Source organism: Nomascus leucogenys, chromosome 3 (genome assembly GCF_006542625.1).
Source record: "Nomascus leucogenys isolate Asia chromosome 3, Asia_NLE_v1, whole genome shotgun sequence".
Taxonomy (NCBI): Eukaryota; Metazoa; Chordata; class Mammalia; order Primates; family Hylobatidae; genus Nomascus; species Nomascus leucogenys.
The window spans coordinates 145,609,671-145,626,363 of NC_044383.1; the positions used below are offsets into that span (position 1 = coordinate 145,609,671).

Below are 16,693 nucleotides of genomic sequence, written 5' to 3' on the forward strand. Positions count from 1 at the left end.
CTGCCTAGTCATCAATATTATCATAGACCCACTCACCAGGGCCACAAACCTGGAAGAAACCAGAGCCTCCCCCCTCTTAGTCAGTACTCCCCAAACAATGAGCCCAAATCCTTCTGCCTTGAAAGCTCAAAATAGGCCTTCTCTCCCTACCTCAGGAAGAATTTTCCCTCAGAAAATTCTGAGAAAGAATCAAAAAGAAATGCTAGAAATAACTTTTGATGGGCTCATTAGCAGACTGGACACAGCTGGGGAAGGAATCTGAATTTGAGGCTATGTCAATAGGAACTTCTAGGCAGGGTGCAGTGGTTCATGCCTGTAACCCTAGCACTTTGGGAGGCCAAGGTGGGAGGATCATTGAGTCTAGGGGTTCAAGATGATCCTGGACAACACAGAGAAACCCTATCTGTAGAGAAAATTTAAAAATTAGCCAGGCATGATGGCATATGCCTACAGTCCCAGCTACTCAGGAGCCTGAGGTGGAAGGATTGCTTGAGCACAGGAGTTCAAGACCAGCCCTGGAGACACAGCAAGATCCCATATCTACAAAATTTTAAAAAATTAGCTAGGCATGGTGGTGCACACCTGTGGCCCCAGCTACTCAGGAGGCTGAGGTGGGAGAATTGTTTGGGCTGAGTAGGTCAAGGCAGGAGTGAGCTACAGTCATGCCATGGCACACCAGCCTGGACAACAGAGCAAGACCATGTCAAAAAAAAAAAGAAAGAAAGAGAGAAAAGGAAAGAAAGAAAAAGGAAAAAGGAAAGAAAGAAAAAGGAAAAAAGAAAGAAAGAAAACCGAGAGAAAGGGAGGAAGATGAAAGAAAGAAGGAAAGAAAGAAAGAAGAAAGAAAGAAAGAAGAAAGAAAGAAAAAGAAAGAGAGAGAAAAGAAAGAGACAAAGAAAGAAAGAAAAAGAAAGACAGAAAGAAAAGAAAGAAAGAGAGAAAGGGAGAAAGAAAAAGAAAGAAAGAAAGAAAGAAAGGAAAAAGAAAGAAAGAGGGAAGGAAAGAAAAGAAAAAGGAAGGAAAGGAGGGAGGAAGGAAGGAAGGAAAAAAGGAAACAACGAAAAAGGGAAGGAAGGAAAGAAGGAAGTCACAAAACTGAAAAGCAAAGGGAAAAAATACTATGAGAAAAACAAAATAGAATATTGCCCAATGGCTTCTGTCTCCCTCTTCTTCCCCTACTCCTCCACACACATTATTCACTGCAGCTGATGAGAAACAAGACTAATGAGAAAAGCAGTTGAAAAGATCAATGTACATTTTTGTTTTGCATTTTCTTGTACAGTCTCTCCTCCACTCCCCGACCCTCTTAAGGTCATGGCATCCCTAAATTCAAGGTTTCTAAGCCACCTGGGGGAACACTTGTTGAGAGGGATGAAGAAGTCACCATTTGGAAACCTCTTCCTTATTTAAATCCTAGATTTCACTCTTTCGTTTTTTACCAAGCCCATATTGTTCCTGAAATACTATATTGCTATGAAGTTGAAGTTTTGTTTTACAGGTAGCAAATGATCAAAAGTACCTATTCTGGGCATTCAAGGTTTTTCTTGTTGCTATTATTGTTATTATTGTAGTTTGCTTTGGTTTATTTTCAGGGAAAGAAACATACACACCACAGATTTATACAGCTAGATAATTTTTTCCAAGCAATCGACAAGTACCTGGAATCCAGGTTTGAGGAAACTTTGACTAACTTTGCATTCCCATGTTTAGCATGAATCTAAAACTCAAGAAATCTAAAAGACTTGCCGGGCGCGGTGGCTCACGCCTGTAATCCTAGCACTTTGGGAGGCTGAGGCAGGTGGATCACGAGGTCAGGAGATCGAGACTCATCCTGGCTAACATGGTGAAACCCTGTCTCTACTAAAAATACAAAAAATTAGCCTGGCACGGTGGCGGGCACCTGTAGTCCCAGCTACTCAGAGAGGCCGAGGCAGGTTGAATGGTGTGAACCCAGGAGGCAGAGCTTGCAGTGAGCCGAGATCGCGCCACTGCACTCCAGCCTCGGCAAAAGAGCAAGACTCTGTCTCAAAAAAAAAAAAAAAAAAAAAAATCTAAAACACAACCAGAATATCAGACAAAGCACAAGGCTGGCAATCTGTAATCATCATCTATTAGCTTCATTGTTTCACATGTATTTTTTTAATGCTATGTTTCCAATAATTCTTTGACAATTCACAATTTCACCAATGTTTTCAGAACGTTTCAGAGATTCAGGTTTATGGAGCAAAAAAGGCATGGGATCCACCCCGCCTACCATTTTCTCACCCTACAAAGCAGAGTCAAATTTGAACTTGTTTAAAAAACATTTTTGACAGAATTATTGTTCCTATTGCCAAAAAAGAAGTTAGGAGAATGTCTGATTAACTTCTTCCCCCATTGCTCTCCCCAGCAGCCGTTTGCCTCCACTCCAGTGTCGGTTCACAGCTCACTGATGCACTGTTCACTTTTTGGCCACACCTTTTCTCTTTGTGTTTCCTTTTGCTGTACCTTTAGGTCCATTGATTTTTTTTTCTTCTGCAGTGTCTAATCTGCTGTTAATCCCATCCAGCATATTTTTAATCTCAGACACTGTATGTTTGATCTTTAGAAGTTCAAGTGAGTCTTTTGAATATCTTCCATGTCTCTACTAATAGAAAATATATTTTTCTTCTATCACCTTAAATGTAAGGAATACAATTAGAAAAACTATTTTAATGTCCCTGTCTACTAATTGAAGAGGCTCATCTGCCTCACTTCCAGATTTCTTTCTATTGATTGACTTTTCTCCCGTTATGAGTTGGTCTTTGCTGCTTCTTTGCAAGCCTGCTCATTTTTATGGGTAACAGTGTAAATTTTGCCTTGTTGAATGCTAGGTATAATTAAATTCCCATAAATATTTTTGAGCTTCATTTTGGAAGGCAGTTAAATTACTCTGAAATCGTTTAATCATTCTGAGGCTTGCTTTTAAGCTTTTTAAAGGGGGACCACAGCAGCCTTTAGTCTAGGGCTAATTTCCCCTCATCACTCAGTCAAAGCTCTCTGTGTCTTCCCAATACGCCATGAATTACAAGGCTTTTCTTCTCAGGCTGTTGGAAAAACAAACCATCCCTGCCCCTGTGTGAATCCCCCTCCTTTCCAGTGGTTTCCCAGCCTCTGGCAACTGACTCACCTGTGTATGCTTTCAAGGACTCAGCCAAATTCTTCAGGGGGACCCTCAAGATCTCTGGAGTTTCTCTCTATGCAGCTCTCATTTCTAGTAATCTTCCCTCAAACTCTAACCATCTTGACCTCCCTGTAATCTACACTCCATCTCCCACAGTCAGGGAGTCCACCAGCTCCCCCAGGACCCCTCCCTGCACTCTCTCAAGGCAGAAAACTGGGGCATCACAGGACTCTGTCTGTTTCCCTCCCTCAGGGAGCCCTCCAAGATCGTTTCACTCCCTGGTGTACGATGTCTAAAACCATCATTTTCTACATTTGGTCTGTCTGGTCTGTTAGTTGCTTTTGGGAGGAAGGCAAATCTAGTCCTTCTTGCTCTGTCTTGGCTGAAGGTTATCACACCCTGCCACTGTCGATGTGTAGAAGTTTCTGCAAGACCCTCAGTAGGCTTTCCTAGTTTAGATAGTTTGAGGTTCACTTTTGATTGTGTGTTTTCAGAATAAACCAAAAGGTAAAATCACAAAAGCTAGTTCCCCGATGGGGGATGAGCTCCAGGTCCACAGCACCTCCGAGAGCTGTCCCCTCTTTGGCCCTCTCTGCCTGCCTGATCCAGGGCTCCTGCCACTGCATTCTCCTTTCCACTGTTCTCTGAGCTAAGAATCACCATCTACGCACACGGGCTCTAGCACCACAGCAGGAAGGTGCAGTGCCTGGCTCTCTGGCTCAGAAACAGTTTATGTCTTGTTAGGTTCACAATCCAGGATGTGGGCCCACGGTGTGCTGGGCTGGCGCTGGGCTGCAAAAGCCAACTGCACTTCTCTTTCCAGCTCTGTGTTCCGCAATTTCACATGACTAGTTGAAAGCAGCCTGGTGAGGGTGTTTACACACTGAATTCCGCAAAGGTTACCCATCAGGGCTTTTTTTTTTCTAGAGAGCCATTTACCAGCACATTGCTACCTATGACCAAAATATGATTTTTTTTTTTTTTTACAGCCCAGAGGTCCTTTATTTTTCTTTTTAACACCTAGTATGCCATGAATTCATAGGGAAGAGGTTCCAGCAGCTCAGGCTCCTTCCCATTGGTTCTCACAAAGTGTGCTTCTCTGGGTGGAGCAGGCTGGCGCTTTAGTTGAACCCAGGTACCTTTCTCTTTGGCTTCTTTCTTTTTCTGATCATTTTCCTCCACGCGTTTCAGGAAGCTGTCTCGGCTCTTAGAGTGCTTAATGCGCTCAACACGCACGTTAATTCTCTTGGCAAGAACCTTGCCCTTAACTTGTTTGTTTACAACAATGCCAACAGCATGCTGGGTAACATTGTAGACTCTTCCGGTTTTGCCATGGTAACACTTGTGGGCCATTCCTTTTTGAACAGTACCCATATCCTTGATGTCCACAATATCACCTTTCTTATAGATTCGCATATACGTGGCCAAAGGAACAACTCCATGTTTTCTAAAAGGCCTAGAGAACATATATCGGGTGCCTCTCCTCTTTCCCTTTGTGTTCGTCATTTTGGCGAATTACTGGAAGATGGCAGTTCCGGCCGAAAGGCCAAAATATGATTTTTTAATAAGCAGTATACATCTCCTCTGGGAAAAGAGAAGGAGACTTTTTTTGAGCACCTACACTATACCACGTAGAGTGCTGGGTACTTCAGATGCTAGTGTGATCAGATTTCCTATTTATTCTTGTCTTAGGCTTTCCAGCACAATAATGGCAAAATTCTGCTTTCATGTCTCCTATACACCTGTGTAGGAGACCTGAGAGTAGCCTAGGATTTTACTTTCCAGCTAGTATTGGGAAGTGTCTGGGAGTTCAGAGAGGAAGAAATGGCCAAACTCATGAAAAGTGTGGCCATTATCAGCCTAAGTGGACCCTGAACCCTGGCTTCTTATTGCACCCAACCTCTTTATGCCTTTAACCCCCATACCGCCCACCAACATCTGAGGAGAAACAAGAGATTTAGGAAACATCACTGAATTAAGAATCAGAATGCCTGGGCAGGGTGCAGTGGCTCACACCTGTAATTCTAGCACTTCGGGAGGCCAAGGTGGGAGGATCACTTGAGCCCAGGAGTTCGAAGCCAGCCTGGGCAACATAAGCAGACCCTGTTTCTACAAAAAATAATAATAATAACAAATATATCAGGGCATAGTGGTGCATGCCTGCAATCCCAGCTACACAGGAGGCTGAGGTGGGAGGATTGCTGGCGCTAAGGAGGTTGAGGTTGCAGTGAGCCATAATGACATCACTGTACTCCAGCCTGGGCAACAAAGTGAGACCCTGTCTAAGAAAAAAATAAAAAAAAGAATGAGGCTGCCTGGATTTGATCTCTGCCATAATCACTGGCAAGTTATGTGACTGTGAGCAAGAAAAAAAGAAGTAATAATAGTTATCTCTCAGAGCACAGTAGTGTACCTGAAACCTTACTGTAAATGCAAAAGTGCCGTGCACTGGGGGAGCCTTTTTCATGAAACCCTATGTCCAAACTTGATACATGGCCCCTCTTGCAGGGGACACATCAGCTTCTTTCTAGCCAGGAGAGGGAGCCACTGCACACATGGGCCTGGGCCCTAAAGAGGATGGAGGAGCTTCCAGGGGGTCTTGAATGGCTGTCCTTCTTAGCCTACCCCAGGCTGTGGCTCCAGCCCCTACCTGCAGGTCCATCTGGGCTTAGAACAGGACAGGAGAGGTAACAGGAGGCTTAAATGTGAATTGTTCTTAGACTCCCCCCGATCCCATATGTCTTCATTATCTGCCAGTGTCTCCTGCCCTCCTTTGTCCTTGTTATTTAAGATCCACATATCCTACCCAGACATATCCCCACCATCTATTCGTGCCTCTTCCCTCATGCTCCTACCTCTGCTGGTATCAGCCAGCAAATATGACGCAGAGATCATGAGTGCATTTTACCAAGAATGATTTACAAGGAAGGACCACCCCAAAATGGATGACTAATGGTAGAAATGCCAGACACTCCGCAGAGCAATGCCCAAAAGATCAGATGCAGATGGAGCCTGGGTTACCTGTCAAATCCCAACATGAAGCAACGTCCGACTTCCTCCAAGGGCAGGGTTGATCCTGGGTAAGCTAGCCCCTTGAGGTGTGGTCATGCTAACCTGTCCCCTGCTACAGAGAGGGCAGAATTGGACTGCAAGAATTGTGTATCTATTTCTGATGGCTCACAGATGAGAGTTCTGTTGTGTGCTTCAGAATGCCTGGAGGTCAGAGCTGAGGCCATAGGGATGGCAAGGCCTGGCCACTGTCATGACCAGCAGACACTGAGCCTGGGGTCACATTACCCCCTGACACACACCTATGAGGCCACACTTGCCCGGCCACAGTTATTCTCCCAGAGATCTGTGGAGAAAATATGGGGTGTGTGTGTGTGTGTGTGTGTGTGTGTGTGTGTGTATACACATATGCGTACACCAGGAATCCTCTGATCCAGAAACATCACTAAATACTTGGCTTGTACTAAGAGCAGCCCTACCAAATACCTTGCCTGGGGACCCAAACTCTGGAGTTCACAATCCACTAAAATAAAGAGAGAAAGAAAAAAACTGGAGTCTTACCAACCCCATAAGGACTCTGGCTCCATCTATGCAAAATATGACTCAAAGATGATTAGAATCCTCAATTCTTACAATAGGAGGCTATTTCTGACAGAACCTGGCCTTAAAACCTCACCAATTTTTATAAACAGATAGAGCTGTTCTGGGAATTGATAAATTTCTCTGTCATAGGGTTGAGTAGAAGATGAATGTTCTAATATCAACCCTGGCCAATATGATCTCAAGCGCAACTTACTGGAAAAAAACTTAAACTAGCCATAGATGGACTCACAGGATGTTTTCCTTGCCCTAAAAAAAAAAAAGAAAGAAAGAAAAACATGATTGATTTTGAACTCGGGTATCCTAATCTATCTGTGTAGTAAGTTCCAGTATTTAGGCTCCTGGGTGAGTGATTTAAGCTCTGTGAGTCAATTCATGGCCAGTGATGACAAGTGATGGAAGAGGACAATGGCTATTTGAAAAAGAAATGGAAGAAACAGAACGTTCTGTGAGGAAGTGATTTCTCTTGGGGAAAAGGGAACACCATGGTGTAATGGGGAGTTGCTCCTTCTTCATGAGCAAAGACCTTCTTCTGGAGACCAGCAGAATCAGAAGAGCAGAGCCCAGCACCCTGACCTGTGGGAATAGGGAGAAGGTGCAGGGCACCTGCCCTTGGTCTGTGAGGTCAGGAAGCGAAAGCATTGTGCTTCTGGTGCAGGATGGAGATGGCGCAACCACCAGATGTTTCTTGCAACTCTGTCTGCTCACCCTTGGTTCCAAATAACCCCTAATGCAGGGAAAGCGCAAAAGACACAGGTGCAAAAGCTTGCTAAAATGCCTGGGTTATACATTTAATTGAGAAAACCACAGCTGGTAGTGCAGGCCTTGCAGAAAATGCAGGGAAAGCTGGGCCTGGTGGCTCATGCCTGGAATCTCAGCACTTTGGGAGTCCAAGGTGGGAGGATAGCTTGAGCCCAGGAGTTTAAGATCAGCCTGGGCAACAGAGCAAGACCGCATTTCTACAAAATATACAAATTAGCCAGGTGTGGTGGCACACACTTGGAGTCCCAGCTACTTGGGAGGCTGAGGCAGGAGGATTGTTTGAGCCCAGGAGCTTGAGGCTATAGTCAGCGCTACTGCACTCCAGCCTGGGCAACAGGAAAAAAAAGAAAGAAAAGAAAAGAAAGAAAAAATAAAAGAAAAGAAAAGAACAAGAACAAAGAAAACACAAGGAATAAGATCTAGACAGGGCCAATGGCCCAACAGAGCAATGGCCACAGAAGGACAGGATGGGAAGGCCCCAGTCTTAAGTGACCTGCCACCATGCCCAGTAGTGACTGGGACCCTCCATTTGTATGTGACCTGACCCTCAGGGCTTTGCAGGCCATCAGTGAAAAGATGGTCCCTCTCAGACACACGCCCAAGGCCCTGCATGAAGTCATTGCTGTGTGCTATTATTTAGTTTTCAAAGGGAAAATTCTCTCGAGAGAGTGGGAATCTTTGCCAAATTGCTTAGTTACCAAGTGTGTGTTTGCAGTTATATTTACAAACTCAGTCCATCCCCTTTTCTGTTTTAATCACCAGAAATTGTCTTGGTTTATTTCCCGGGCCCTGTCTTTGAGATCAGGCTGCCAGAGGCTGACTAAAAATCCACTCCTGTTTGAGCGCTGTGCTGTGAGGGCCACCCCTCCACCCGCCATCTGCTTCAGTACTGAAGTCAGCTACTTCCAACTGTGCTTCTATCCCGTCGCTCCCCCCAGCTCTCCAGTGGACTTCCACTGAGCACCTACCATGCAGCAGACACTCCGCTATGCAGATGTCTATTACCAGACAACGTGTAATCGCGCAGGTCCAATGCTTCTAGACATTTCCATTGATTTAAGCCTCACAATAACCCTGTAGAGAGTATACGAATGCTCCCATTCTACAAAAGAGCAAATAGAGGCACAGAGCACTCTCAGTGATGCGACCAATGTCACACTGTTACTAAATTTTGGAGCTAAGATTTAAACCCAGGCATTCTGGTCCCAAAGCTCATGCATGTATCAGACCTCACAACCCAGGAGTGAACTAGTGGGCTCACAAGTGCCAAGCAGCATGGGGGGAATGTTCTAGAGATGGACTGCAGGGAACCGTGGACACAGAGAGGGACAGACTTTACCTGGGGTCGCTGCGCATTGAGCACACCATGTCCCCCAGTTTGTCTCACCACCTTTAAGCCCCCAGCACCATCATGGCAGCATCTCACAGATGCCCAGGGACGCAAGACCAACTTTCAGAATAAAGTCATGAATGAATGGAAGATGCTCTCCGCTCCGTGCTGCGGGGATGAGAGCTGATTCGGCTGCCGCCTTTGTGAGTTCCTTCTGTGCCTTCACAGTTTCCTTCCTGCCTCAGTGGTGGGGGACTCAGTATCTTGGAGAGATGCTATTAACAGTCCCAGGCAGCTCAGTGCTTCTGAGGAGATTTTCAGGCTTGGCCCCCTCAAAATCCAGGACTCCTTCCCCTCAGTCTGCTGTTGAACCATTGCTCTGTGTCTCGCCCTTGCTGCACACCTGTCCTCGCCACTCCAGCACCTGCTGTGGACACACACAGGCACTCACTCAGTGCCCATCTAGCAGCACCCACTAGGCCCCAGACCCTGGTCCAGGCGGTGGCACTGCTGGCCCCATGGAGACAGTGGAGGGCAGTGATAAACAAAACAAAGAAGTGAGATACACCCCCTTGCTCTCCGAATTGGAGCCTAGTTCCTACGTTTGGAGGGGTGAGAGTCGGCCCTAAAGAATGCCTGAGTGAAAGGTGTTGGCGGTGACAAACCCTGTGCAGAGATGCAAAGCAGAGCGGAGAGGGATGCATCGTGGGATGAGGGACTGTGACTAAATAGTCTGAAAAGTCATCACTGAGAAGGGGACCTTAAGTAAAAGAGATGGTGAGTCATCCCAATAACTAGGGGAAGAGGACTCCAGGCAGAGGGGACGGTCAGGGCAAAGGTCCAGGGATAGGAGTGTGTCTGACATGCCCAATGTTCAAAGGATGCTGGAAGATGCTACAACTTTTCTCTGTGAGCAACAGATCCCAGAATTTGAGCTGTGGGCTCTGGGGGCCTTTGCAATCAGACAGAACTGGGCCAGAACTGGGCCTGAAGTCTTGCTTTTCCACAGACCAATCATGCAAACTTGAACAAATGCCTTAATCTTTCTGAGGCCCTCCCCAGCCTGCCCAATGGAAAGCTGTAACATATAAAGCCAGCAGCACGGAGCTGGAGCAGAACAAATGGCAGTTACGTGTGTGACGCAGGGAAAGGGAGAATCCCACTCTCTCTGGCATGCCAGTTTCTGGCATTGTGATTTAGAAGCATGATTCTAGCCAAGCGCCTGCTTCCCTTCTCCTTCTGCTGCTGCACATCTGACACACCTTCTGCCTGGGCCAATCAGAATGCCTAGAACACTACCTGATACCAGGAAGGGATCTGCAGGCCATGAGGCCATCTCACATACACTGTACACTGCAACATCTCAGCAGCCTTCTCAGATTCGCAGAAGAAAACTGTCACTGTCCTATTAACGAAGAGAGATGGGTCAACTGACTTCACATGTCAGTGATGGAACTCAGAAATCGAGGCCCGAAGATGGGATTCATGTGGGGGTGCCCAGAGATCGTCAGCCCCTCTGCCTGCCATGGAGCCTGCTTTTGGGCTGTTCCTGCTTGGGCAAGAGCTGAGCTTGCTGTGAAAGGGGCGGCTCCCCGCACTACCAAACCCCCAGCCATCGCCTCCCGATGGAGACTTCAGGTATTGGGCCTCCAAGAATCAGAGGGGCCTGCGTGCGAAGTGGGTGTGGCCCAAGGGTTGGGATCCTGGCAGTCAGAGAGAGGGGGACCATGAGATCCCCACTGTCTGGGTTGGGGGGACTCGGGGTGACAGGGCTCCAACACACAGGATGGAAGGCAGATAAAATAAAACAAAATTAGGCCGGGAGCAGTGGCTCACGCCTGTAATCCCAGCACTTTGGGAGGCTGAGGAGGGCGGATCACAAGGTCAGGAGATCGAGCCCATCCTGGCTAACACGGTGAAACCCCGTCTCTACTAAAAATACAAAAAAAAAAAAAAAAAATTAGCCGGGCTTGGTGGTGGGTGCCTGCAGTCCCAGCTACTGGGGAGGCTGAGGCAGGAGAATGGTATGAACCCAGGAGGCAGAGCTTGCAGTGAGAGAGATTGCACCACTGCAATCCAGCCTGGGTGACAGAGTGAGACTCTGTCTCAAAAAAAAAAATTACACAAAAATAAGACAACCTCTTTTCTAATTTAGCTGAAGGCTAATCCCCCTGTGGTGAACTGAGCCACTTCTAATTTCATTAGCTTATCTTGTTTGAATTGTGTGTAATAGTTTATTTCTAGACTGCCTGAGGCACTGCAGTTCTATCCGTAGAGTCGCAGAATCACAGCATTTTCAAGTTGGAAATGATATTTGAGATCACACAGGCCAACTCCTCCATTGTACAGATGATGACACTGAGGCCTGGAGCTTTGAGGACAGTTCAAGGTCACTCTTCTCTCACGATAGGACAGGAATTAAAATACCTCTGCTGCCTTGCAGTCTAAATTACTTTCTACTTCCCAAAGATTCAGGAATCTGTGACCTAATGTCACTGCTATTTTTGTACTAAAGATAATACATGCCAGAGACAAATGTCTGAAAATTCCATATTTGGGTCAACAGTTTTCATCCAAATGTCCCATTCTCCTCTGCCTACTTAATAATGGTTTTTCTATTTGCTTCCATGACCCATTCACCCTTGGATATTTTTTACTGCCTTTTTTTCTCATTCCATCATAAAAGTATCTCCCATCCATTTCTCAATGTGTCTTCTGTCTCAATGTGTCTGACAGCATCTATTCCTGGCCATCCTGTGACCTGAGAGGTCCCAGTGCCCCTCTAGACAGTAGCATGCACCAGGAGGGTATGTGACATCCACTTTTATAGTTATTTGATGGAAGGGCTGAGTTGAGAGGATAAGAATAATGATTACACATTCTTTATTTAGCTTTATTATTCGTTTACTAAGGACAACGTTGAAATAAAGTCTCCTAGGTTAGGAATTGCTCATGGCTGAACTGTTGGCCTCACCCTTTTGAAGGTTCCTTTTCCAGCATTCACAGATGGATTCAATTTTCCACCTCAGTGACTAATCATATACAATATGGGAAAGCAAGCACAGGCTAACTAGAGATCCGAGGGCTTGAAGCTCTAAAATCTTCCTTTGTTTGGCCCCTCTGCCAACAATTCCAAGGGGCTGGACCAACCCCTAGAGCCCCGTAAGAAGGACAGAGAGAATACTTCTGTCTCTGTAGGCAAGACCCTAAAAGCAAGCTAGGCATTGCTTTGGATGAGTCCTACAGATCCCACAGCTGTGTCACTTTATTTGTTCTGAAGTTTCAAAGAAGGCACAATGAACTCAGCAAACAGAGTGAGGATGGTACGAGTGGGAGTCGGGGTAGAAAAAGGGGCTCAAGAGAGACTTTCAGAAGGAGCCAAGTCTTGAAAAAGGCACAGGCACTAGCCAGACAGAGAGGGCTTGCGGCACTCCAGGCGGAAGCAGCCCAGTGGGCAGCCCTGGAAGCAGGCGATGGCCTGGGGGGATTAGAGTCCTACACTTGGTGTGGTGGAGCTGAAACACAATGCATGAGGCTGGGAGTGAGGGGGACAAGGCTGGACTGGCAGGCGCAGGCTGGACCCGCAAGGTCTCTACCTACCATGTTAAGCAACTCGAGCCTGTAGGGCAGAAAGTCTTAATCCAGTGTCCAGAAAGGGAGTTCTCTGAAGCCCTTGCAATTGTCTTCAAAATATCTGTATATTTTTCATAAACTTTTCAAAGACATACATGACCCCCAACAACCTGCCAGAGAGGTTGAGAAGCCGTTGTCTTCTCAGGCTGATCTCTGTAGGGACCATGTGGAGAGCAGGTTCCAGGGGAGAAAGACCGGGGGCAGGACACTGGCAGGGGAGAAGGGACGGTGCTGGTGCGGAGGAGCTGGCAGGGCTGGAGAGCAGTGACGCAGATTCATGAGAGTTAGCGGATTACAGTAGGAGAGTAGGGAGGTGGACTGCAGGAGAAAATGGGAGACAGGGAAGAATCTGGCCAGATCCCTGGATTTCTAGCCTGGAGAGGCACATGATGCTGCCATCCCATGAAGGAGAGATTGCGGGGAGCAGAAACTGCTCAGGAGAGATGGCCATGGATTTTAGACACTTTGTTTCTAAGCTTCCTGTGGGAAAGATGCTCAGAGATGATTAAAAATGTGTCCGAAGATTGTGCGGTGGTCAGGGGTAGAGACAGAAATAACCATTAACATGCATTTAGGTACGGGTTGAAATGAGGACCAAAATGAGATCATCTAGGAGGAAAATGTGGCAGGAGACAGACGGGTAGGAGATGGGAGCCTTAGATACACCAGCGATCAGAGTGGAAAGATGAACTCGTGAGGAAGATGGAGGAAGAAATGGCTTGTGGGGTGGAAGGCAGACAACAAGGATGCGACATTGCTGAATGTTGAGAAGGAAAGAGTCAGCATGTCAAATGCTGCCCGGAAATCAATCCAGTAAGATACGGCTATAAACTCTTCACTGGACTTTGCACGTGGAAAGTGACAGGTTGCCTTAGCCAAAACAACTCTACCATCTTAATGCAGATGGAAGAAAGAGGGCGATGGGTTTAAAAGGGTTATAGAGTAATGAGGAAGAGACAGAGAGGTGGCCAGACATCATGCAGAATCCAGGGAGACTTTTTGTGTTTTCTACCTAGAAGAGATGAGAGCATATTGTAGCCTGAGAGAGATGGTCCAAAGAGGGGGGAGGGGCAAATGCAGGAGAGAAGGGTAAAGGCTGAGGAGACAACGCCTCTGAGGAGGAAGGCTATGCTTGGAACATGGATCAGTTTTCTATGGGAATTGGGGAGTTTAGAACCAGATAGAGCTTTAAAAGAAAGGCATCCAAGCCCTGCAATTGAGGGATGGATGGATGCAGCTAAGGTGCAGTAAAGACCTCGACTTCCCTACATCACAGAGAAGGGTGGTGGCAGAGAGAGCTCATCATCCTCCAGGAGAGAGCTGCTGTTCTGGTTCTTCTCCTTGCACTTTTGAAAATAAGCATCTGAGTTGCTGGTGGCGGGTTTCACATGGTCTGGGGCTGGCTGATAACCATATACTTCTGCATCCAACGCTGAGTTATCCATGGCTCATGATCAGCACCCAGAGAACATGTCCAGCGATGTCTGCCAGAGGTCAGCCTCATAATTTGTGTGGTTCTATTTCTCTGTCATTGGCCTGGAACAGGCATGGAGGATCCTGCAATTAGTGTGGTAGATGCTGTTGCATGAAGCAGGGGAGTGGGCACCTTGGGAAAGAGATCTGGAATTCAGGAACCTCAACGAATTAGACAGATAGTTCACAGTGGGGCGAAAACATGAAATTCTCCATGAATGAAGTTTAAATTATCATCACATATGCACAGAGGATAAAGATTAAAAAGGTATAGCTCAGCAGGAAGAAATGCAACTATGAGAACACAGCTCTTTCAAAAGCCAAAAAATCATGTTTCCATTACCATCAGTTTTGGTCTCATAATTCCTATAGTATTAAATCTAACTTAGATCTTCACATGTTTAAAAAGCTCCAAGAAAACAAGTCAGAAAAAACAAAAAAGTGAGAGGGGATGGAAAATATAACCTACATAGAAAACATAATTATAGGAAAAAAGGCTTGAGAACTACTGTGACCATCCCAAATAATTTTAGAAAAAGGCATAGTGCAAATATATATATATATATATATTTTTTTTTAAATATGCTTAAAGTACTGTTTTACAGTTACTCAAAGGGTAAGTATTAATGCCCTCTTTTTCTTCACTTTTTAAAAAATCAATAAGAGAAAAAAAGCCAGGTAGAAGTTGGTTAATCTAGAAAGAAATATCTGGTGTTGGGATGTAGATCAGTGCCATCATTATGCAAAACAATATGGAAGCTCCCCCCAAAATTAAAAATAGAATGACTACATGACCCAGCAATCCACTTCTGTGTATATACTAAAAAAAATAAAATCAGCCCCCTCATAGAGCTATCTGCACACCATGTTCATTGCAGCATTATTCACTATAATAGTTAAGATATGTGTCTTAGTCTGTTTTGTGCTGCTGTAACAATACCTGAGCCTGGGTAATTTACAAAGAACAGAGATTTATTTTCTCACAGTTCTAGAGGCTGGGAAGTCCAAGATCAAGGCACAAGCATCTGACAATGGCCTTCTTGCTGCATCATTATGTGGTGGAAGGCAGAAGGGCAAACAGAGAAGAGAAGGCAAAACTAGCCCTTTTATAAGGATATTAATCACTTCTCAAAGGTCCCACCTCTTAATATTGCTACAGTGGTCGTTAAATTTCAACATCAGTTTTGGAGGGAACAAGTACTTAGACCATAGCAGTGTTAAAATAACCAAAGAGTCTGTTGGCAGAGGAATGAATAAAGAAATTGTGGTATATACTCGAGGGAATGTCACACAATCTTCCAAAAGGAGACCCTGCCATTTGCAACAACATGGATGAAAATAGAGGGCATTATGTTCATTGAAATAAGCCAGACAGAAAGAAAAATACTGCATCATTTCATATTTATGCTTAATTGAAAAAAATCACATACAGTACATGGAAACAGATAATAAAAAACAGTTACCAGAGGCACAGGGAAATAGAATGGTGTAGGGCAAAAGGTACAAAGCTGCAGTTATGTGGGATGAATAAGTGAGAGATCTAGTATATGATATGAAGCCTATACTTAATAATATAGTATTTTATACTGGTCATTTGCCAAGAGAGTAGTGTTTAGATACTCTTACCACACACACACACACACACACACACACACACACACACACACAAAGAGGGCCAGGCACGGTGGCTCATGCCTGTAATCTCAGCACTTTGGGAGGCCAAGGCGGGTGGATCACAAGGTCAGGAGATCAAGACCATTCTGGTGAACACGGTGAAACCCCGTCTCTACTAAAAAAATATATATATAAAAAATTAGCCAGTAGTGGCGGCAGGCACCTGTAGTCCCAGCTACTCGGGAGGCTGAGGCAGGAGAATGGCGTGAACTCAGGAGGCAGAGCTTGTGGTGAGCAGAGATCACTCCACTGCACTCCAGCCTGGGTGACAGAGCGAGACTCTGTCTCAAAAAAAAAAAAAAAAAAAAAAAAAAGAGAGAGAGAGAAAGGTACCTATATAAGATGATGGATATGCCAATTTGCTTGACTACAGTAATAACGTCACTATGTAAATGTATATCAAAATAAGTATATCAGGCTGGGCATGGTGGCGCACACCTGTGATCCCCGTACTTTGGGAGACCAAGGCGGGCAGATCACTTTAGCCCAGGAGTCTAAGACCAGCCTGAGCAACATGGCAAAACCCCATCTCCACAAAAAAATACAAAAATTAGCTGGGCACAGTGGCATGTGCCTGTAGTCCCAGCTACTCAGAAGGCTGAGGTGGGAGGATCACTTGAGCCCAGGAGGTCAAGGTTGCAATGTGCTGAGATCACGCCGCTGCGGTGTGCTGAGATAACGCCACTGCACTCTAGCCTAGGCAACAAAGTGAGACCTTGTCAAAAAGAAGGAAAGGAAAGGAAAGGACAGGAGAAAGGAAAGGGAAGGGAAGAGAAGGGAAGGGAAGGGAAAAAGAAAAGAAAGAAAGAGAGAAAGAGAGAAAGAAGAAAGAAAAAGAAAGAAAGAAAGAAAGAAAGAAAGAAAGAAAGAAAGAAAGGAAGGAAGGAGGGAGAGGGGGAGGGAGAGAGGGAGGGAGGGGAGAGAGAGAAAGGAAGGAGGGAGGGAGGGAGGGAGGAAGGAAGGAAGGAAGGAAGGAAGGAAGGAAGGAAGGAAAAAGAAAAAAGGTATATCAAAATATCATGTTGTATACCATAAATATATACAATTTTTAAGGTACTTAATTTATTGAA

General features: G+C 45.5%; 1 pseudogene across 1 annotated transcript; it reads right to left on the minus strand.

Annotated features, from left to right (window-relative positions):
• Nucleotides 1-4,162: 4,162 nt before the first annotated feature.
• LOC100600617 lies at nucleotides 4,163-4,684 on the minus strand (annotated as a pseudogene). The gene has a single exon (XR_004028308.1). The product of XR_004028308.1 is annotated as a 60S ribosomal protein L21 pseudogene (transcript).
• Between the last annotated feature and the right edge of the window lie 12,009 nt (nucleotides 4,685-16,693).